This window comes from Oncorhynchus mykiss, chromosome 17, assembly GCF_013265735.2.
Source record: "Oncorhynchus mykiss isolate Arlee chromosome 17, USDA_OmykA_1.1, whole genome shotgun sequence".
Lineage (NCBI taxonomy): Eukaryota > Metazoa > Chordata > Actinopteri > Salmoniformes > Salmonidae > Oncorhynchus > Oncorhynchus mykiss.
In genome coordinates this window covers 67344657-67369270 of record NC_048581.1, presented here as the reverse complement: position 1 = coordinate 67369270, position 24614 = coordinate 67344657, and the positions used below count along the sequence as shown (strand labels likewise).

Sequence of the window (24614 nt, the reverse complement as noted above, 5' to 3'; positions counted from 1 at the left end):
TGTCTTTGCAGTGCATTAACTACTGTCACTGGCATCCAACCTTGTAACAATGGTTAATTATTATTTAAATAATAAGATAAACAAACCCCTAATGGAGGTGAAAGTCACATCCATTGGGAGTGTTGTGACAGTGAGACTGGAGAGACAGCCAGGTCTCCTGTTCGATGATGGATGGTGACAATGGCTTCCATTATTTCAGAAGACAGAAGCAGAATGCCTTTTGGTGTTGTTGAGGAGGACGTAATTACACAATGCCCTGTCAAAACACATCAGACTAATGGAGGTCTTTGAGTTCACTCTAAAACATTCATTAAGTACGTGTTGATACAGGCGTACTAAATGATGGGAGGTATAAAGCTTAATGACATGGATGTACGGAAACATTTATAAAAAATGTCCTCGATTTATACTTGAACTTAGTTGTAAGATAATTTCCGACAGTGTGCTTACGTTCGATTCATAAAAAATATTGAGCATAAAAAAACCTTGCTTATGCAGGTTCTAAGAAGCCCATTTGTAACTTATGCACCTGTGATCAATAAATCTCAAATTAACTTAAAATTGACAGCACCTGAGCATGCCTTACAATCAGCGATTTCCTGTTGTAGAATGCTTGCACAAATTAGGGTTTAGTCAGGAATAGCCATGGACCGAAAGAGAAAAGCAAACATTTTGGAAGATGAGATCAGGGCAATGGTAGAGGAGATTGAAGACATGCAACATGTATTTTTCGGTGGACAAAATAGTGGGTTGACAAAGCCAAACAGGTAGCTTGGGAGTGTGTCTCCGATGCAGTGAACGAGGTGGGGCAGCAAGACAGAACTGTGGCTGATGTGAAAAATAAATGGTCAGACCTTAAACTGCAATGGAAAAAAATAATAGCCATACATAACCGCAGCATTAAGGAGCGAGAGGGGGCCCGGCACGCCGGATCTCCCCCTAATGGACCAGCGGATCGGGGAAATCATTGGGGAAAGCGCATACACTGACACATGCTCCGACGGCAACGGTGAATGTTAAAAAAGGTGAGTTTCTTCTATTTTTCAAATGGTTTAATCCCAACTTTTACATCGTTTATCAGTGACATCAGAAAGTGACGTCGGAGTGCGAAACCCGAAAACTGCATCACTGGATCACGGTAAGTAATTAGGAGAATGTGAAACTTGGTTGTCAGTAACTTAATATACAAGACAAGCACTGATTTTTAAACATTCTTTTATATACATAGAAAATGGGGGAAGCTGCGTTGCAGACCGTGCACCGGGTGAGGGTGCCCACTCCACCAAGGGAAGCTGTGTTGCAGCCCGTGCTCCCTCCACCCAGGGATAAAGTGTGTGAGTCTCCCAAATCAGCAGGTGCCCGGAGTGAGGGGGAAGGTTTGGCCACAGGTGTCGAGGGTCCGTCCACATCTGCGTACATGCTCCAGGATGAAGTCCGTGAGGCCCCGGTTCATAAGCGTCACAGACCCGCAGGTGACAAGAGTGAGGGGGAATGTTTGGCCACAGGTGTCGACGGTTCATTCACATCTGCATCCACAGTTCGTGTGTTGACCACCTCAGTCCTGCAACGAAGAACAAGTTGAACACATTGGTTGGGCAGATTGTGACTGAACTCGGAAGAATATGCAGGGTTTTGACTCCTTCACCTAATGTAATTGTTGAATGTTTTCCACAACATTAATAAAAAAACCTATGCTTTCTAAATTGTCTGGCATTCTGTTTCTTACCAATCTCGGTATGAGTCGCCTCCTTTTCACTGCATCAGCCGGGGCATGTACTCCATTGGGTAGTGGGTTAGGAGGCTCTTGGGGGTCCATTCTAAACTCCGCATCCATTTCAATACCATGCCTCAGGGCTATGTTGTGGAAGACACCACATGGCATTATTATGCGTGTCACCTTTGATTGGGGAGGGAAACCATTAATTCTTAAAACAGGCCAACATTTTATATTTAGGTTTGAAATTGCACACCAATATTCTTGTCAAACAAACTTTCACTACTAATGGGCAATGCAATTACTGAGATGTCTCCTTAGCCTGTTTGGGTGCATGTCCCATTAGCGGGACACCTACGACAACATCCTGTGAAATTGCAGAGCGCGAAGTTCAAAATACAAAAATCGTAATATTAAACAGTCATGAAAATACAAGTGTCATACATCATTTAAAAGCGTAACTTCTTGTTAATCCAACCACGTTGTCAGATTTCAAAAAGGCTTTATTGTGAAAGCATACCATGCGATCATCTGAGGACAGCGCCCCACACCAAAATACTTTTTCATTGCGCACAGGCATCAAACTCACAAATAGCGATTAAATAAATCACTTACCTTTGAAGATCTTCCTCGGTTTGCAATCCCAAGGGTCCCAGCTACACAATGAATGGTCGTTTTGTTCGATAACGTCCATCTTTATATCCAAAAAAGTATGTTTAGTTGGCCCTAATGATCTCAGTAATCCACTCTTTCAACATGCATACAAACTAATCCAAAAATGTACCAGTAAATTTCATCCAAACAATCCTCAGATACTCTAAATGAATGATTGTATATAAGACAGAGAATAGTATGTTGAATAGGGAAGATGAATAACGAAGTGCTCGCACCTCATTCACGCGCCAACAAGACCACTTTTGTAATGAGAGACTCATTGGAGTTCTTCAAACTACTTTGTTATTTAAAAAACAAAAACAAGCCTGAAACCCTTTCTAAAGACTGACATCTAGTGGAAGCCATAGGAACTGCAATCTGGGTCCTATCTATTTGTATATCCCATTGGCAACCACTGAAATAACCTCTGACCTAAAAAAATAAATAATTCTTACTGGATTGTCCTTGGGTTTTCACCTGCCATATAAGTTATTTTAAGTTTTAGAAACTTCAGAGTGTTTTATATCCAATGCTACCAAGTATATGCATATCCTCGCATCTGGGCCTGAGTAACAGGCAGTTTACTTTGGGCACGTCAGTCATCCGAAATTCCAGACAATAACCAGTATGCTAATGAAGTTAGCTAACAGAATTAGATACATTTATCATATGCAACCCATTTTAGGAAACTAGGCGTATGTGTCACACCCTGGTCAAAGTCTTTTGTGTTTATCTTTATTTATTTGGTCAGGCCAGGGTGTGGCATGGGTTTTTGTATGTGGTGTGTATGTATGGGGATTGTAGCTAGTGGGGTGTTCTAGCTAAGTCTATGGCTGTCTGAAGTGGTTCTCAATCAGAGGCAGGTGTTTATCGTTGTCTCTGATTGGGAACCATATTTAGGCAGCCATATTCTTTGAGTTTGTTGTGGGTGATTGTCCTTAGTGTCCTGATGTCATTGTTCTGTGTTAGGTTACACAAGTATAGGCTGTTTCGGTTTTTGTTAAGTTTATTGTTTTGGTAGTGTTTGTGTTTAGTGTGTTTCTTCATTAAACATGGATTGCAATAGACACGCCGCATTTTGGTCCGACTCTCCTTCTCATCAAGAAAACCGTTACAGAATCACCCACCACCAACGGACCAAGCAGCGTGTCAACAGGCAGGAACAGCCCAAAGTGGAGTACAGTATGGACTATACTTCTTGGGAGGAGATAGACAGGTGGGCGGTCGACCCAGGGAGAGTGCCGGAGCCCGCCTGGGAGTCGATGGAGCAGTGCGCGGAAGGATATAGGAGAATGGAGTTTGCGAAGCAAGCAAGGCGGCGCGGACGGAGGCCCCATAGTCAGCCCCAAAAATTTCTTGGGGGGGGGCTCAGGGAGAGTGTGGCAGAGTCAGGAGCCAGACCTGAGCCAACTCTCCCTGTTTATCGTGAGGAGCCAAGGAGGAGACCAGAACCAGAGCCGGTGTTGGAGGTGAGCGAAACAGAGACTGTGAAGGAGTTAATGGGGAAATTGGAGGAGAGAGAAATGAGGGAGTTGCTGTGTTGGTGTTTTAAACATGGAATTCGCCCGACGGAGCGTGTCGGGGATTTGATGGCACCTGGGTCAGCGCTCCATACTCGTCCTGAGGTGCGTGTTAGTCGGCTGGTGAAGATGGTGCCAGTCTCACGTACCAGGCCTCCTGTGCACCTCCCTAGCCTTGCACGTCCTGTGCCAGCACCGCTCTCAAGATCTCCAGTACGCCTTCACGGTCTAACTCATCCTGTGCCACCTCCACACCCCAGCCCTCCGGTAGCAGCTCCCCGCACCAGGCTTCCTGTGCGTGTCCTCGGCCCAGTACCACCAGTGCCAGCACCACGCATCAGGCCTACAGTGCGCCTCGCCTGTCCAGCGCTGTCGGAGCCCTCCTCCTCTCCAGCGCTGTCGGAGTCTCCCGCCTGTTTAGCGCTGTTAGAGCCTTCCTTCTCTACAGCGCTGCCGGAGTCTCCCGCCTGTTCAGAACTGCCAGTTTGCATAGAGCTGCCAGTTTGCAAGGAGCTGCCAGTTTGCATAGAGCTGCCAGTTTGCATAGAGCTGCCAGTCTGCAAGGAGCTGCCAGTCTGCAAGGAGCTGCCAGTCTGCAAGGAGCTGCCAGTCTGCAAGGAGCTGCCAGTCTGCAAGGAGCTGCCAGTCTGCATGGAGCTGCCAGTCTGCATGGAGCTGCCAGTCTGCAAGGAGCTGCCAGTCTGCAAGGAGCTGCCAGTCTGCAAGGAGCCGCCAGAGCTGCCAGTCTGCAGGATGCCGCCAAAGCTGCCAGTCTGCAAGGAGCCGCCAGAGCTGCCAGTCTGCAAGGAGCCGCCAGAGCTGCCAATTAGCATGGAGCAGCCAGAGCCGCCAGTCAGCATGGAGCAGCCAGGGCCGCCAGTCAGCATGGAGCAGCCAGGGCCGCCAGTCAGCATGGAGCAGCCAGGGCCGCCAGTCAGCATGGAGCAGCCAGGGCCGCCAGTCAGCATGGAGCAGCCAGGGCCGCCAGTCAGCATGGAGCAGCCAGGGCCCCCAGTCAGCATGGAGCAGCCAGGGCCGCCAGTCAGCATGGAGCAGCCAGGGCAGTCAGTCAGCATGGAGCAGCCAGAGCTGCCAGTCAGCATGGAGCAGCCAGTCAGCATGGAGCAGCCAGTCAGCATGGAGCAGCCAGAGCAGCCAGTCAGCATGGAGCAGCCAGAGCTGCCAGTCAGCATGGAGCAGCCAGAGCTGCCAGTCAGCATGGAGCAGCCAGAGCTGCCAGTCAGCATGGAGCAGCCAGAGCTGCCAGTCAGCATGGAGCAGCCAGTCGACCAGACTCTTCCAGATCTGCCAGTCGACCAGACTCTTCCAGATCTGCCAGTCGACCAGACTCTTCCAGATCTGCCAGTCGACCAGACTCTTCCAGATCTGCCAGTCGACCAGACTCTTCCAGATCTGCCAGTCGACCAGACTCTTCCAGATCTGCCAGTCGACCAGACTCTTCCAGATCTGCCAGTCAGCCAGGATCTGCCAGTCAGCCAGGATCTGCCGAAACCACCAGCCAGCCAGGATCTGGTAGATTCATCAACCTGCCTGAGCTTCCTCTCACTCCTGAGCTTCCTCTCACTCCTGAGCTTCCTCTCACTCCTGAGCTTCCCCTCAGTTCCGAGCTGCCTCAGTCCCGAGCTGCCCCTCAGTCCCGAGCTGCCCCTCAGTCCCGATCTGCTCCTCAGTCCAGTGGGGTTCTGGGTGAGGACTACTAGGCCATGGTCGGCGGCGAGGGTGGACTATCCAGGGACGCGAGGAGAAGGGACTAAGACATTGATTGAGTGGGGTCCACGTCCCGCGCCGGAGCCGCCACCATGGACAGACGCCCACCCGGACCCTCCCTATTGTTTTGAGGTGCGTTCGGGAGTCCGCACCTTAGGGGGGGGGTTCTGTCACACCCTGGTCAAAGTCTTTTGTGTTTATCTTTATTTATTTGGTCAGGCCAGGGTGTGGCATGGGTTTTTGTATGTGGTGTGTATGTATGGGGATTGTAGCTAGTGGGGTGTTCTAGCTAAGTCTATGGCTGTCTGAAGTGGTTCTCAATCAGAGGCAGGTGTTTATCGTTGTCTCTGATTGGGAACCATATTTAGGCAGCCATATTCTTTGAGTTTGTTGTGGGTGATTGTCCTTAGTGTCCTGATGTCATTGTTCTGTGTTAGGTTACACAAGTATAGGCTGTTTCGGTTTTTGTTAAGTTTATTGTTTTGGTAGTGTTTGTGTTTAGTGTGTTTCTTCATTAAACATGGATTGCAATAGACACGCCGCATTTTGGTCCGACTCTCCTTCTCATCAAGAAAACCGTTACAGTATGTTGCAAATCACAACTTCACAGGAGATTGTTAAAAAATATATATATGTTTTATCAAAATGAGTTTTTTGGCAAAATGCCTTCTCGAACATGTGAACTTTCATGTACCTTAATAATATTGACAGATATGCATCAATAAAGTAACCAATAATGCATTAACTGTTTATCATCCTTAATACCATGATCTGTATATTCCAGAATATCCCAGGTCCATATTTAATCAATCCTGGTAACCGGGTTTACTTTTGCATATCAGTACTTACAGATAACCATCTTCAAAGTAATGTTTTCTCTATATGGTGGTCTCTAAACTGTGCACTGATAGTGAAGGTTGAGGTCAATGGAGCAAGCATTCTTGCGTGTAAAAATTGATACCTGGCTAAATGGCTTTTCTTTTAGATGAATCCAATTTTAAGACATTGTTTGCTAACCGTGTAGCACGGCTGTTGGCAGACATGCAGTGTGAAAGAACAGAAGCACCAGGCCCCAGAGGACCATGAGCAAACAAGCCATCCATCGTGCTGAGAGGAATAATGGTTTTATGCTATTGGAATCTCCACTAAATGCTGCAATCAGCAGAACTTCATATAAGTATTTTGCAAGAAAGTTAACCCTAACATAAATAACATTGACTTTCAAAGTGTGAAAACATTTATCAGAAAATATAAATATTATATTGACACAGAGACAATGTGTTTGATCTGATGGTTTCTGGACAAGCTTTGACCCCACTGTATGTTGTTTGGTATACGTCTTTGGTTGAAGGTGAATGAGTTTCCTGGGAAAATGTTACACATCATATCAAAAGAATGGCTGAAAACTAGTTTGTCACTTCCTCTCTGCATTAGACCTGATAAGCAGAGGGATCTATTAGTTTTAGGAAAGTGATAAGAGCAACTGTCACAGTAAATTAAAGTGATGATCTCATGCACTGCTTATGCTAAACTTTGTTCAGTGTCAGCCCAAGTGACTATCAATGAAGAATATGAGGGTGACAATAAACAAGCTGTTGGATTTCTGCATTAAGCAAATGTGGTACGCAGGCCTGATACAGTGTTGACCTGGCTGATGGCACCTACAGTCCCCACACAGTAGGGCGTTACGGAGCTAAATTATTGTTACATTCTATTTAGTCGAAATGAGACGAGTAAGTCAAGCAACCGTAACTAGTGGTTAGACAAAGTGTTGCTATATTTCTAACATTACCACGAAAAAAGACAATGGAAAAAAAATTGTTGGCTTTTTAATACTCCTGGGGCCTCATTTATAAAACGGTCTTATGATCCGTTTTGGTCTTAAGTATGATTTACGCAGAAAACCATGTATAAGTAGTTATTTATAAAACCTTACTTTGACGTGGAAATGATCTTATCTCTACACAAAGTCTAGACTTGGCATAAGTGATTTTCCTGCTGGTTATGTAGGGGTATTGCAGTTTGGGACGCATATGCGTCCAAGCCTGTGGTGAACTTTGCGTTAACAAATTGTTCATAAAGCTAGGAATGATCAATTAAAAGTGTGAGGAATTAACAAGATGTTTTGAATTAAAAACAGGATGCGATGTTCGATAAATAGTGTGTCAAATTAGTAACCATGGCTGTTCTTGCATCATTGGAAGACATTGAAAACCGTGTGTTTAGAAGGGAGAGAGTTTTCAGAGACCAGAATCACTTTTTTTGCGCATGATGATCCATGGCTTATGAATCACTATCGTCTCCCAAGAAATGTCATGTTATGTGCGGATTTAGCCCCTAATCTGGAAAGGAAGACACGTTGTAATCAAGCCTTTTCTGTCCAAGTACTGTCCACTCTGGGATTCCTTGCTACTGGGACATTCCAGATGGAAACTGAATTTTAAAACTAAATATGATTTTTGTATTTTTCCACTGAAAAACGTGGCTTCTCATTCCCTTTGTCGATCCCCAAACAGCAGAGGAAATGCGCTACAATTTGGGCAATGGCAGAACAAGGTTGGTTGTGGAGAGCACCATCGGACTGCTGAAGGGCAGGTGGCGTTGCCTTGATGCATCAAGTAGAAAACTCCAAGCCAGAGAAGGTAACGTTATTTAATAAAAATACAAAACTTAAATTTAGTTTTAAAATGGGTCAACTTAAAGCAACATACCAACATTTTATATACTGTGCCTTGCGAAAGTATTTGGCCCCCTTGAACTTTGCGACCTTTTGCCACATTTCAGGCTTCAAACATAAAGATATAAAACTGTATTTTTTTGTGAAGAATCAACAACAAGTGGGACACAATCATGAAGTGGAACGACATTTATTGGATATTTCAAACTTTTTTAACAAATCAAAAACGGAAAAATTGGGAGTGCAAAATTATTCAGCCCCTTTACTTTCAGTGCAGCAAATTCTCTCCAGAAGTTCAGTGAGGATCTCTGAATGATCCAATGTTGACCTAAATGATTAATGATGATAAATACAATCCACCTGTGTGTAATCAAGTCTCCGTATAAATGCACCTGCACTGTGATAGTCGCAGAGGTCCGTTAAAAGCGCAGAGAGCATCATGAAGAACAAGGAACACACCAGGCAGGTCCGAGATACTGTTGTGAAGAAGTTTAAAGCCGGATTTGGATACAAAAAGATTTCCCAAGCTTTAAACATCCCAAGGAGCACTGTGCAAGCGATAATATTGAAATGGAAGGAGTATCAGACCACTGCAAATCTACCAAGACCTGGCCGTCCCTCTAAACTTTCAGCTCAAACACGGAGAAGACTGATCAGAGATGCAGCCAAGAGGCCCATGATCACTCTGGATGAACTGCAGAGATCTACAGCTGAGGTGGGAGACTCTGTCCATAGGACAACAATCAGTCGTATATTGCACAAATCTGGCCTTTATGGAAGAGTGGCAAGAAGAAAGCCATTTCTTAAAGATATCCATAAAAAGTGTTGTTTAACGTTTGCCACAAGCCACCTGGGAGACACACCAAACATGTGGAAGAAGGTGCTCTGGTCAGATGAAACCAAAATTGAACCTTTTGGCAACAATGCAAAACGTTATGTTTGGCGTAAAAGCAACACAGCTGAACACACCATCCCCACTGTCAAACATGGTGGTGGCAGCATCATGGTTTGGGCCTGCTTTTCTTCAGCAGGGACAGGGAAGATGGTTAAAATTGATGGGAAGATGGATGGAGCCAAATACAGGACCATTCTGGAAGAAAACCTGATGGAGTCTGCAAAAGACCTGAGACTGCGACGGAGATTTGTCTTCCAACAAGACAATGATCCAAAACATAAAGCCGAATCTACAATGGAATGGTTCAAAAATAAACATATCCAGGTGTTAGAATGGCCAAGTCAAAGTCCAGACCTGAATCCAATCGAGAATCTGTGGAAAGAACTGAAAACTGCTGTTCACAAATGCTCTCCATCCAACCTCACTGAGCTCAAGCTGTTTTGCAAGGAGGAATGGGAAAAAATGTCAGTCTCTCGATGTGCAAAACTGATATATACCCCAAGCGACTTACAGCTGTAATCGCTACAAAGTATTAAGTTAAGGGGGCTGAATAATTTTGCACGCCCAATTTTTCCGTTTTTGATTTGTTAAAAAAGTTTGAAATATCCAATAAATGTCGTTCCACTTCATGATTGTGTCCCACTTGTTGTTGATTCTTCACAAAAAAATACAGTTTTATCTTTATGTTTGAAGCCTGAAATGTGGCAAAAGGTCGCAAAGTTCAAGGGGGCCGAATACTTTCACTAGGCACTGTATAATTGTATTGAAATTGCAGACCCAAAGGTGTTGGCCAAATAGCTGAAACAGTTATTCATTTGGCCCTACGGTTACTGAGATGTCCCCTTGAAGCTTGTTAGTTATGAGCACCCAATCGTTGCCAAATTTGCTTTCTTTAAGGATAACGTAATGGTTAAAAGCCTGGATAAAAGACTCGCTGGCATGAATGAGCAGTTCCCAATTTCCGGTTACAACTTGTAGACTTGTTTAAGTGCTGCTGTGTCACTCATTCAGCCGACAGAAACCTTCAACCGGTTCTCCCCAACCTGTTATGGCTGCAATCCCGATACTGGGATCGATATGACAACTACCAGTGAAAATAGAGGGCGCCAAATTCAAACCACAGAAATCTCATAATTACAATTCCTAAAACATACATGTGTCTTATATAATTTAAAATCTATTTTCGTTGTTAATCCCACCAAAGTGTCCGATTTCAAATAGACTTTTCAGCGAAAGCACTACAAACGATTGTTAGGTCTCCACCAAACCACAATAAGCACAGCCATCTTTACAGCAAAACATAGCCTTCACAAAAACCAGAAATAAAGATACAATTAATCACTAACCTTGAATTATCTTCATCAGATGACACTCATAGGACTTCATGTTACACAATACATGCATGTTGTTTGATAAAGTTCATATTTCTATCAAAAAAATCTGAGTTTACATTGGCGCGTTAGATTCACTAGTTCCAAAAACATCAAGTGATTTTGCATAGCCACATCATTCAACAGAAATACTCATCATAAATGTAGATGTTAATATAGTTATACACATGGAATTATAGATATACCTCTCCTTAAAAAAGAAATGCATGCAATAATCTGAGACCGCGCTCAATTTAAAAACACCACAGCCGCAAAGATGGCGTCAACATAAACAAGAAATAACATGATAAATATTCCCTTTGATGATCTACATCAGAAAGCACTCCAGGAATCCCAGGTTCACAATTAATGTTAGTTTTGTTCGAAAATGTCTGTTATTTATGTCCAAATACCTTATTTTGTTAGAGCGTTTGGTATACATATCCAAACGCTAATTCTGGCCAGCGTTATATCGGACAAAAACTTCAAAAAGTGATATTACCAGTCGAATAAACATTTCAAACTAAGTACAGAATCAATCATTAGGATGTTTTTAACATATAGCTTCAATAAAGTTCCAACCGGAGTATTCTTTCTTGTCTTCGTGAGCAATGGAACGCAAGTGACTACCATGAGGAAAAAGTGGGATCACAAAATGTCTGCTTGATGGACAGCTGATATATTCTGCTCTCATTCACTCCCACAACAACATAGAAGCCTCATTATAATTTCTATTGATGGTTGACATCTAGTGGAATCCCTAGGCAGTGCAACATCATACATATCTCAAGGGGATTTCATTAGGGACTCTGGTGAATACATACAAGCTCAGATTTCTGACTTCCTGTTTTGATTTCAACTCAAGATTTTGCCTGCCAATATGAGTTCTGTTATACTCACAGACATCATTCAAACAGTGTTAGAAACTTCAGAGTGTTTTCTATCCAATACTAATAATAATATGCAAATATTAGCAACTATGACTGAGGAGCAGGCCGTTTGATATGGGCACCTTTTCATCCAAGCTATTCAATACTGCCCCTGCAGCCATAAAAAGTTAAGCAGCGAGTCAGAGTCAGAGTCCAAGCCTTCTCTGGTCTCTACTCCTCTCGCGTCTGAAGATGCTTGAGCCTAACAAATTGAAAACCCTAGTCACCAGCGACTCCATTACCCGCAGTATTAGACTTAAAACGAATCATCCAGCGATCATACACTGTTTACCAGGGGGCAGGGCTACTGATGTTAAGGCTAATCTGAAGATGGTGATGGCTAAAGCTAAAACTGGCGAGTGTAGAGAGTATAGGGATATTGTTATCCATGTCGGCACCAACGATGTTAGGATGAAACAGTCAGAGGTCACCAGGCGCAACATAGCTTCAGAGTTTAAATCAGCTAGAAAGATGTGTCGGCATCGAGTAATTGTCTCTGGCCCCCTCCCAGCTAGGGGGAGTGATGAGCTCTACAGCAGAGTCTCACAACTCAATCGCTGGTTGAAAACTGTTTTCTGCCCCTCCCAAAAGATAGAATTTGTAGATCAGTGGCACTCTTTCTGGGACTCACCCACAAACAGGACCAAGCCTGGCCTGTTGAGGAGTGACAGACTCCATCCTAGCTGGAGTGGTGCTCTCATCTTATCTACGAACATAGACAGGGCTCTATCTCCCCTAGCTCCACAATGAGATAGGGTGCAGGCCAGGCAGCAGGCTGTTAGCCAGCCTGCCAGCTTAGTGGAGTCTGCCACTAGCACAGTCAGTGTAGTCAGCTCATCTATCCCCATTGAGACTGTGTCTGTGCCTCGACCTAGGTTGGGCAAAACTAAACATGGCGGTGTTTGTCTTAGCAATCTCACTGGAATAAAGACCTCCTCCATTCCTGCAGTCATTGAAAGAGATTGTGATTACTCACATCTCAAAATAAGGCTACTTAATGTTAGATCCCTCACTTCCAAGACAGTTATAGTCAATTAACTAATCACTGATCATAATCTTGATGTGATTGGCCTGACTGTAACATGGCTCAAGCCTGATGAATTAAATGAGAACTCGCCTCCTGGTTACACTAGTGACCATATCCTCGTGTCCCCGCGCATCCCGCAAAGGTGGAAGTGTTGGTAACAAAAAAAACAACGTTTTTCGTCTTTTGAGCTTCTAGTCATGAAATCTATGCAGCCTACTCAATCACTTTTTATAGCTACTGTTTACAGGTCTCCTGGGCCATATGCTGTGTTCCTCACTGAGTTCCCTGAATTCCTATCAGAACTTGTAGTCTTGGTAGATGATATTTATTTTTTTGGTAACTTTAATATTCACATGGAAAAGTCCACAGACCCACTCCAAAAGGCTTTCGGAATCATCATCAACTCAGTGGGTTTTGTCCAACATGTCTCCGGTCCTCCTCACTGCCACTGGTGCTCTTCCATTACGTCCCTAGGAGGGGTGCGTCACTTGAGTGGGTTGAGTCACTGACGTGATCTTCCTGTCTGGGTTGATGCCGTGGCAGAGATCTTTGTGGGTTATACTCTCCCTTTTCTTAGGATGGTAAGTTGGTAGTTGAAGATATCCCTCTAGTGGTGTGCGGGCTGTGCTTTGGCAAAGTGTGTGAGGTTACAGTGCCTTGCGAAAGTATTTGGCCCCCTTGAACTTTGCAACCTTTTGCCACATTTCAGGCTTCAAACATAAAGATATAAAACTGTATTTTTTTGTGAAGAATCAACAACAAGTGGGACACAATCATGAAGTGGAACGACATTTATTGGATATTTCAAACTTTTTTAACAAATCAAAAACTGAAAAATTGGGCGTGCAAAATTATTCAGCCCCTTTACTTTCAGTACAGCGAACTCTCTCCAGAAGTTCAGTGAGGATCTCTGAATGATCCAATGTTGACCTAAATGATTAATGATGATAAATACAATCCACCTGTGTCTAATCAAGTCTCCGTATAAATGCACTTGCACTGTGATAGTCTCAGAGGTCCGTCAAAAGCGCAGAGAGCATCATGAAGAACAAGGAACACACCAGGCAGGTCCGAGATACTGTTGTGAAGAAGTTTAAAGCCGGATTTGGATACAAAAAGATTTCCCAAGCTTTAAACATCCCAAGGAGCACTGTGCAAGCGATAATATTGAAATGGAAGGAGTATCAGACCACTGCAAATCTACCAAGACCTGGCCGTCCCTCTAAACTTTCAGCTCATACAAGGAGAAGACTGATCAGAGATGCAGCCAAGAGGCCCATGATCACTCGGGATGAACTGCAGAGATCTACAGCTGAGGTGAATACAGGACCATTCTTGAAGAAAACCTGATGGAGTCTGCAAAAGACCTGAGACTGGGACGGAGATTTGTCTTCCAACAAGACAATGATCCAAAACATAAAGCAAAATCTACAATGGAATGGTTCAAAAATTAACACATCCAGGTGTTAGACTGGCCAAGTCAAAGTCCAGACCTGAATCCAATCGAGAATCTGTGGAAAGAACTGAAAACTGCTGTTCACAAATGTTCTCCATCCAACCTCACTGAGCTCGAGCTGTTTTGCAAGGAGGAATGGGAAAAAATGTCAGTCTCTCGATGTGCAAAACTGATAGAGACATACCCCAAGCGACTTACAGCTGTAATCGCAGCAAAAGGTGGCGCTACAAAGTATTAACTTAAGGGGGCTGAATAATTTTGCACACCCAATTTTTCAGTTTTTGATTTGTTAAAAAAATTTGAAATATCCAATAAATGTTGTTCCACTTCATGATTGTGTCCCACTTGTTGTTGATTCTTCACAAAAAAATACAGTTTTATATCTTTATGTTTGAAGCCTGAAATGTGGCAAAAGGTCGCAAAGTTCAAGGGGGCCGAATACTTTCGCAAGGCACTGTACATAATTGTAATGGCTTAGCAGATAATAGGAAAAGAAGAACACATATTTACCTGGCTCAAAGAGAAGGAATATAATATCCATTGTTTACAAGAAACTCATTCAACAATGTTATATTAAGTTGTGTGGAAAAAGGTCTGGGAGGGGGGGGTGAAATATACTGCTCCCATGGGCAAATAAACTCAAAAGGGGTGATGATATTAACAGTAATTTTGATCCAAATGTGCAAATTGTTCTAACAGATCCGCAAGATGTGTCACGCCCTGACCTTAGAGAGCTGTTTTATTTCTCTATTTGGTTAGGTCAGGTTGTGATTTGGGGTGGGCATTCTATGTTGTCTATTTCTTTGTTTTGGCCGAGTATGGTTCCCAATCAGAGGCAGCTGTCTATCATTAGGCAGCCTTTTTCCCACCTGTGTTTGTGGGTAGTTATTTTCTGTTTAGCTATTTTGTTGCCTGACAGAACTGTGTGCTTTTGTTTTTTCTACTTTGTTATTTCGTTGCGGTGTTCAGTTGATTAAATATCATGAACGCCTACCACGCTGCACCTTGGTCTCCTTCTTCAACCCACGAGTGTCGTTACAAGATGTTTTAAAATATGTAATTGGACCATAAACAGATATGGCTCATTAACCTTTACGGAACAAATAATGATGATCCACACATCTTTGAAAATATACATAATAAATGGTCAACCCTACAAGCAATACAATACTCTATTATTATGGTGGGAGATTATAATACTGTTTTAAATACCTCTATGGACCATTTAGGAAATCACACTACAAACTACCACCCTCATGCTCTTAAGGAAATTGAGAATGTCATGATATATTGGAACTAGTGGATATAGGGAGGCTTAAATAACCTGACATAGTGAGGTATTCATGACAGAGGCTCATTCAAGCTAGTGGTCTTGACTTCTTTCTTATGTCATTCTCGTTGGCACCAAAAGTTTAAAAAGTGTTGATCAGGGACATAATGAGGTCGGACCATCAGATAATTGGCATACAGTGGGGAGAACAAGTATTTAATGCACTGCCGATTTTGCAGGTTTTCCTACTTACAAAGCATGTAGAGGTCTGTCATTTTTATCATAGGTACACTTCAACTGTGAGAGACGGAATCTAAAACAAAAATCCAGAAAATCACATTGTATGATTTTTAAGTAATCAATTAGCATTTTATTGCATGACATAATTATTTGATACATCAGAAAAGCAGAACTTAATATTTGGTACAGTAACCTTTGTTTGCAATTACAGAGATCATACGTTTCCTGTAGTTCTTGACCAGGTTTGCACACACTGCAGCAGGGATTTTGGCCCACTCCTCCATACAGACCTTCTCCAAATCCTTCAGGTTTTGGGGCTGTCGCTGGTCAATACGGACTTTCAGATCCCTCCAAAGATTTTCTATTGGGTTCAGGTCTGGAGACTGGCTAGGCCACTCCAGGACCTTGAGATGCTTCTTACGGAGCCACACCTTAGTTGCCCTGGCTGTGTGTTTTGGGTCATTGTCATGCTGGAAGACCCAGCCACGACCCATCTTCAATGCTCTTACAGAGGGAAGGAGGTTAGCCACTTAAAAATCATACAACGTGATTTTCTAGATTTTTGTTTTAGATTCCGTCTCTAACAGTTGACGTGTACCTATGATAAAAATTACAGACCTCTACATGCTTTGTAAGTTGGAAAACCTGCAAAATCGGCAGTGTATCAAATACTTGTTCTCCCCACTGTATACTGTACATTGCTCTTGCTGAATTTCCACATGGGCAAGGATATTTGAAATATAATTAAAGCCTATTGGATAACTTGTTTTAAACTAGGAGAGAGGAATGTGTAACAATTTTTCCGACCTAACATAGGTACAGCAAATTCCCTTATTGTATGGGACACTTTTGAATGTGCCTTTAGAGGCCATGCTATTCAGTACTCATCTCTAAAACAAAAGCAATTTAGGTCAAAAGAGTTCATACTAACCAATTAAATAGAAGGTGTAACAGAACATATAGATATCAATAAAAACTGTACCATAGAGGCTCAGAATAAGTTTGAGGAAAAACAGGATACAAGTGGTAAATAAACTGTAAGGCTCCGGGTGTCGTGGGTGTGGAGTCAAATGCAGGAGACAGAGAGTTCAATGCTGTGCGTCTTTTAATAGCACCAACGCACCACAGGGTGCTCACAAAAGTTATGTTCCCAAACACAGGGAATCAAAATGTACAATGGAAAAAATCATGACCAGGCACTAACACGTACCTCTTACAACAGAGCCGAAGGTTACATTGAAATAATCCCGCACAACAACCAGGCGGGCCGGCTGTCTAATAAAGACAAACTAATTAAACATAAACAGGTGCTACCACTAAACATACAAGGAGGGGGAGGAAAGACAATCAGTGGCAGCTAATAGGCCGGTGACGACGACCGCCGAGCGCCACCCGCCCGGGAAGGGGAAACACCCTCGGTCGGACTCGTGACATAAACTTAAAAAATTGGACGCCCCTTTGTCAGGCATATGTGTATAGGTGGCAGGGAAGTCAGGCGCAGGAGAGTCAAACGGAGTGTAAAATGGAGTCTTTTAATAATGTCATAAAAACATGCTCCATAACACTAAACAGGAAAAGAACATAAACAAATATGGGTACGAAGACCCGTCGCGCACCTATACAACAAAAACACTACACTGACAAATAAACAATCTCTGACAAAGACATGAGGGGAAACAGAGGGTTAAATACACAACAGGTAATGAATGGGATTGAAAACAGGTGTGTGGGAAGACAAGACAAAACCAATGGAAAATTAAAAATGGATCGATGATGGCTAGAAGACCGGTGATGTCGAACGCCGAGCACCGCCCGAACAAGGAGAGGCAACGACTTCGGCAGAAGTCGTGACACCCTTACACTTTATTGTTGTGATGCAAAAATTGAAGCAAAATGTATAGCACATAGAATTTAAAAGGTTTGCTCAGATATTATTCATTCTAATCAGACCGGCATAACTATTTATTATGGCCATCGAAATGTTAGCTATTAGAATCAAATCTAACAATAATATTGTATAGGGTTTAAAAACAAAGGTGTTTTCATGTTTTCTTTTAAATCCACGACTTGGATCCCTCCACAACACCATAGCGGATCTAGACATTTTTTAACCTCTCTGGATTACAACCAATTTATGATAAGTGGTTATGATAAGTGATATTACGTATTGGATCACAAAAAAAAATACAACTTTGACATTACCGTGTAGTTTACCAATAAAATGGTCTGATGGTGATGTGGATATACTCTGTATACAAAATAAATAAATAAATAAATCATATGAGAAAAAAATATTCAATTTTATTTGGAACGGCAAGCCAGACAAAATTAAACTGGCCTATTTAAAATAATTAATATGAATTTGGGAGGCAGAAATGATTAAATAATATATCCTTAGACTGCTCACTAAAGGCATCAGTCATACAAAAGTTATAGTTAAATCCGAACTGGTTCTCTAGCAAATGAATAAGAATGTCTCACCCTATGTTCAAGAATGGCCCTTTTCCCTTTATTCAGATTACAACCTCTCGCTTTCAGTTATTTGAATAGGAAATCCTTTCCCAAATATCACTATTTGTTATACAAGCCATAGAAAGTTGGTTGCAATTTCAATTTAATCCACCAGAAATGGAAGAACAAATAATACAACAAATATTGTGGTGAAGCTCAAATATACTAACTGATTTAAAAAAAGGTATAATCTTCGTAAATTATATAATAAATTGGACTCGTGGAGTTGTCATACATGCAGCTAACAAAAACATATAGACATGTCTGCTATACTCAAAATTACAACCAACTAAATGCAGCATTACTAAAAAATGGAAGAGGAAAGTGGAGGGGAAAAAGTAAGGAAATTGTTTGTCGGTCCTGCATGAAAGGCCACAAATGGTTAAAGACAGATGTGATAAAGTATATTTGTTTTATTTAAGGAACAAGAAATTGACATCTGTGCCATATACATTGCAAAATAGTTAGGAAGAGAGTTGACGTACCAATTCCATGACACACAGTTTATGAACTAATATGCAAAATGACGGCAGATTCAAAACTTAGAATTGTTCAATTTAAATTACTATACCAAATTCTTGCAACCAATAGAATTGTATTTATATGGGGGATACAACCTTCCCAGCTCTGCAGATTTTGCTGCGAAGAGACAGAATCATTAGATAATTTATTTTGGTACAGTTCATACGTAGTTTGTTTTTGGTCACAGGTCCAGGAATGGCAAAACACCAGTCTTAACGTAAACAGTGAAGAGGCGACTCCAGGATGCTGGCCTTCTAGGAAGAGTTGCAAAGAAAAAGCCATATCTCAGACTGGCCAATAAAAATGAAAGATTAAGATGGGCAAAATAACACAGACACTGGACAGAGGAACTCTGCCTAGAAATTCAGCATTCCGGAGTCGCCTCTTCACTGTTAACATTGAGACTGGTTGTTTTGCGGGTACTATTTAATGAAGCTGCCAGTTAAGGACATGGGAGGCACCTGTTTTTCAAACTAGACACTCTGATGTACTTGTCCTCTTGCTCAGTTGTGCACCGGGGCCTCCCACTCCTCTTTCTATTCTGGTTAGGGCCAGTTTGCGCTGTTCTGTGAAGGGAGTAGTACACAGCATTGTACGCAGATCTTCAATTTCTTGGCAATTTCTCGCATGGAATATCTTCATTTCTCAGAACAAGAATAGACTGATGCGTTTCAGAAGAAGGTTATCTGTTTCTGAACATGTTGAGCCTGTAATCGAACCCACACATGCTGATGCTCCAGATACTCAACTAGTCTAAAGAAGGCCAGTTTTATTGCTTCTTTAATCAGAACAACAGTTTTCAGCTGTGCTAACATAATTGCAAAAGTGTTTTCTAATGATCTATTAGCCTTTTACAATTATAAACTTGGATTAGCTAACACAATGTGCCATTGGAACACAGGAGAGTGATGGTTGCTGATAATGGGCTTCTGTACGCTTATGTAGATATTCCATAAAAAAATCTGCCGTTTCCAGCTACAATAGTCATTTACAACATTAACAATGTCTACACTGTATTTCTGATCAATTTTATGTTATTTTAATGGACTTTTTTTTTTCAAAAACAAGGACATTTCTAACTGACCCCAAACTTTTGAACGGTAGTGTACATACATACTGTCACGCCCTGACCTTAGTTATCTTTGTTTTCTTTATTATTTTGGTTAGGTCAGGGTGTGACGAGGGTGGTATGTGTGTTTTGTCCTGTCTAGGTTTTTTTGTATATCTATGGGATTTTGGTATTGTCTAGGTAAATGTGTGGTGGCCTGAATTGGTTCCCAATCAGAGACAGCTGTTTATCATTGTCTCTGATTGGGGATCCTATTTAGGTTGCCATTTCCATTTTGGTTAGTTGCATGTCAGCACTCGTTATATGTAGCATCATGTTCGTTTTGTATAATTTGTTCAGTGTTCTCTTTCATTAAAGAGGAATGTATTCATATCACGCTGCGCCTTGGTCTCCTCGTTATGACGAACGTGACACATATACATTTTTTTAAATATTGTGTTTTCCTTTATTACTTTCTAACCCTACCACCCCTCTTCTAATTGGAGTAAACTAGTGAACAACAACGCTTAGGCTTTTTAATTTTTTTTAAATAACACTGGAATATGAAATAATTAGTTCAACGATAATTCTCTCACTAAAAGCTGTACCAGTGTGTTGATAGCCATCCATTCCAAATCAATGTTAGACAAAGAAGGTGATCAACATCAAGCAAATAATGATTGTGGAAAACAAAGTGAATGAAAACATGGTTCCCTGATTGATATTCAAGAAACCATCTAGAGGAATCAACATGAAAAACGTAGGATAGATGGTCTCTATGGCAATAACTTTAGAACTTCCACACATAGTAGTGGCAATCAACACAAGGAACACACACTGAAATGACTTTAGACGTGACATTTTCCTCTTGTTATTAATTTAATGCTTAACATACCTTTTTCTTTTTTTCTTTTTAATATTGGAATATCTGGTTCGGCATGTGATTATGGCACTATGTGCCTGGAGTATTTCCTATTAGACGGCTTTCTTGGGCATGTGCATAAGAACAGACCCTTACAGAGTGTAGGCATGGAAATGGTATCATAGAGGGTTTAGATGATGAAAAACAGTCTCGACAGGAGCTGTTCAAACATTGTTACTGAAGGACAAAAGGCTGCGAGAGAGAATGTGCTCAACTGCTGGAGGATATCAATAGTATGGAGGGATCAATGGCAAATATTCAGCAAGAACAAAAGCAACAATGTGCAAGGGAAAGCCATGTTGAAAAGCCATGCAGCTATATAAATAACAGTCTCTGAAATCATGCTCTTGTGAAACTGTATCTTATGGTTTATTTACACTGGGTACAATTTATAGTCAAATTGTTCCACATTAACTTCATTCATAACAATATGGTTGTAGATTTAGAAACTAGACCGAAATGATAAGGCCACCGACCATCCTCAGGTAATCTACTCTTGGGAGCAACAGATTGCAAAGGCTCCAGTTTTTTCTTTGCACTGACACCACATGGCAGAAAAATGTGACATTATGCTAGAACATCTGATGAAGTGCTGTGGGCTGCTAGAGCTCATCCCAGAAAAATACAATATCTGTTCAATGAATCACCCAACAACATATTATGCCTTTTAACTGAAACCACTCAGAATGCACTTCATGCTGATGACAAGTAAAAACCTTGCTTCAAGCAAACACAAATATTTGAATTATCAGAGTTGTGATTATTAAGAAAATTAAATTGTTCTATAAATATATTTTTCTACATGGGAGATGTCATTAAAACTCTGAAGAACTCCATCCATCAAATCCTTTGATTGTTCAGGTTGTGCTTGTTGAGTGAAGAGACGGTCTACGGTTTGGGAACACCTCTATCCTTGTATCGCTTATACCTCTGATTTTGATAGGTAAATAAGTAAACATGCAGGCATCGATTTACTCTGATCTAATATTGAATGTTTAATAAACAACCATCACATGAACTATGTGTTATTTCCGACACCGTGGCAGGCTAATGCCTCACCACTGTGAATAAAATAGTAATCAGTTCATAAAATGCGACACTGCTAGTCATGGAACATTACATTACTTTTGGTGTTGAATGAAGAATATAATAGGTTCCGGCGGTATTTACTTTGGTTTGGCCATGTATGCAGATCCTTTCTTTTCTGGTCACCTGCAGTGTCAATGGGGAGGGAAGAAAAGATCCAATTAGAGTCAAATTTGACCTGTCAGGCAACCACATGTTGGAAGAATGGAAATAGCTAAACAATTTTGTAACAATTATTTTAATTTGGTACCGTTTATATGGACAGGGGGTATGTATTTATTTATTTAATCTTTTCTCTTTTCCCATCTAGTAATTGCGCTATCCAAAACACATTTTATAAATAATCTGAAATGTTTAAAATAATCTAAAAGTGTGACAAATGAGGTGCACTCTCATTTTCATATCAATAATCCATATTTAATTTGATGAATTGACCACGTAATTATTTTGTGCATCCAACTTAGTTTCGCATATCCCAAACCTTCAAGAAAGGTAAAAAAAAAAAGAAAAAAACTATTGGGGGATGGTCCTCTTCAGTCAGTCATCTCTCCCATCAAACCAAGAGTTTGGGGTAGGCAGGCTTAAAATGCGGGCATAAATTGTGTTCATGTTTAGCTAGGGACACAAATAGATTGTGTTACCAGCAGTGTTGTTACCGGTGACAAGCTTCCCATTTCCGAATCCTCTTGTTAAGCTAGAGCTTTCGTACCTGTCTATCTAAAGAAGCTACATCCAACTAAAAACATTTTGCTGCCTTTTTTTGTGCCTGTTGCTGCCATGGGTTGTGAAAGAAATAAGCTGAATAGCAATAAGGGTTGAAGACGATATTCAAACCACTTACAATTTGTATAGTGATATTCATAATTGATATAAGTGATATTCATAATTTCCAATGGCTTCTTTTGCATTATGGCTTGAGATGTATTGAACAGTCAAACATGAACCCATCTGGACAAGAGGAATACCTATGTGAGAATGCTGTTCATCGACTACAGCTCGGCATTCAACACCATAGTACCCTCCAACTGGGTACTGGACTTCCTGACAGGCCGCCCCCAGGTGGTGAGGGTAGGCAACAACATCTCCTCCCCGCTGATCCTCAACACTGGGGCCCCACAAGGGTGCGTTCTGAGCCCTCTCCTGTACTCCCTGTTCACCCACGACTGCGTGGCCACGCACGCCTCCAACTCAATCATCAAGTTTGCGGACGACACAACAGTGGTAGGCTTGATTACCAACAACGATGAGACGGCCTACAGGGAGGAGGTGAGGGCCCTCGGAGTGTGGTGTCAGGAAAATAACCTCACACTCAACGTCAACAAAACTAAGGAGATGATTGTGGACTTCAGGAAACAGCAGAGGGAACACCCCCCTATCCACATCGATGGAACAGTAGTGGAGAGGGTAGCAAGTTTTAAGTTCCTCGGCATACACATCACAGACAAACTGAATTGGTCCACTCACACAGACAGCATCGTGAAGAAGGCGCAGCAGCGCCTCTTCAACCTCAGGAGGCTGAAGAAATTCGGCTTGTCACCAAAAGCACTCACAAACTTCTACAGATGCACAACCGAGAGCATCCTGGCGGGCTGTATCACCGCCTGGTATGGCAACTGCACCGCCCTCAACCGTAAGGCTCTCCAGAGGGTAGTGAGGTCTGCACAACGCATCACCGGGGGCAAACTACCTGCCCTCCAGGACACCTACACCACCCGATGTCACAGGAAGGCCATAAAGATCATCAAGGACATCAACCACCCGAGCCACTGCCTGTTCACCCCGCTATCATCCAAAAGGCGAGGTCAGTACAGGTGCATCAAAGCTGGGACCGAGAGACTGAAAAACAGCTTCTATCTCAAGGCCATCAGACTGTTAAACAGCCACCACTAACACTGAGTGGCTGCTGCCAACACACTGACACTGACTCAACTCCAGCCACTTTAATAATGGGAATTGATGGGAAATGATGTAAATATATCACTAGCCACTTTAAACAATGCTACCTTATATAAATGTTACTTACCCTACATTATTCATCTCATATGCATACGTATATACTGTACTCTATATCATCGACGGTATCCTTATGTAATACATGTATCACTAGCCACTTTATACTATACTATGCCACTTTGTTTACATACTCATCTCATTTGTACATACTGTACTCGATACCGTCTACTGTATCTTGCCTATGCTGCTCTGTACCATCACTCATTCATATATCCTTATGTACATATTCTTTATCCCCTTACACTGTGTACAAGACAGTAGTATTGGAATTGTTAGTTAGATTACTTGTTATTACTGCATTGTCGGAACTAGAAGCACAAGCATTTCGCTACACTCGCATTAACATCTGCTAACCATGTGTATGTGACAAATAAAATTTGATTTGATTTGATTTGATGATTAAAATCACCTTTGTGACTGGCATTGGAGAGACACAAATTTGTCTTTTGAATAAAGTTGTGTGATTGGTTTACAGACTAAATACCAGTTTTCTATCCTATAATCAGTTCCCCTGCTCCTGGCAGATGTTGACAAGTGTAGGCTGCAAGTCCCACGGCATTCCAGAGTGTCCAATGATGAGATATTACTGACTTGTAAAAAAAAAAAAGAGAAATCACAGCCAGCTGGAGCTGAAAGTTCCCTCATTAGCCTTAACCTTTTAGCAATTAGTTAATGTAGCAGCCAGAGCTCAATAGAAGTTAATGTTGAGCCAGTAAAATGCTGAGGAAGAAGATGAACCTATTTGTCAGATAATAAACTCATGCATCAGAATGGAGACTTCGTTGAAAGGGTGTGTGAGAAGGTGGAGTAAGAGGTTGGCCTTTTGTAGTGGTGACTTGATGTTTTGTACTTCGAGCTATGTGATGAAGACAGATGAAAGCACAAATACTTGACAAGCTCCCGTAATGGCAGGAGGGGCCATTTTTGCCGGGCAATGAAACGCTTGCATCGAGGCAATGAAAAGACACACTGTGCATGGAATTTCCACATGCTGTCTCATTTGACACACAAATGGAGCCATTATTTTATCTC

At 42.0% G+C, this 24614-nt stretch overlaps 1 long non-coding RNA gene across 1 annotated transcript; it reads left to right on the top strand.

Moving 5' to 3' along the window:
- The first annotated feature begins 633 nt into the window (after positions 1-633).
- Positions 634-1320, top strand: LOC118940105. The gene is made up of 3 exons (XR_005036706.1): positions 634-1009; positions 1082-1138; positions 1229-1320. It is a non-coding gene; the product is annotated as an uncharacterized LOC118940105 (long non-coding RNA).
- The last annotated feature ends 23294 nt before the right edge of the window (positions 1321-24614 follow it).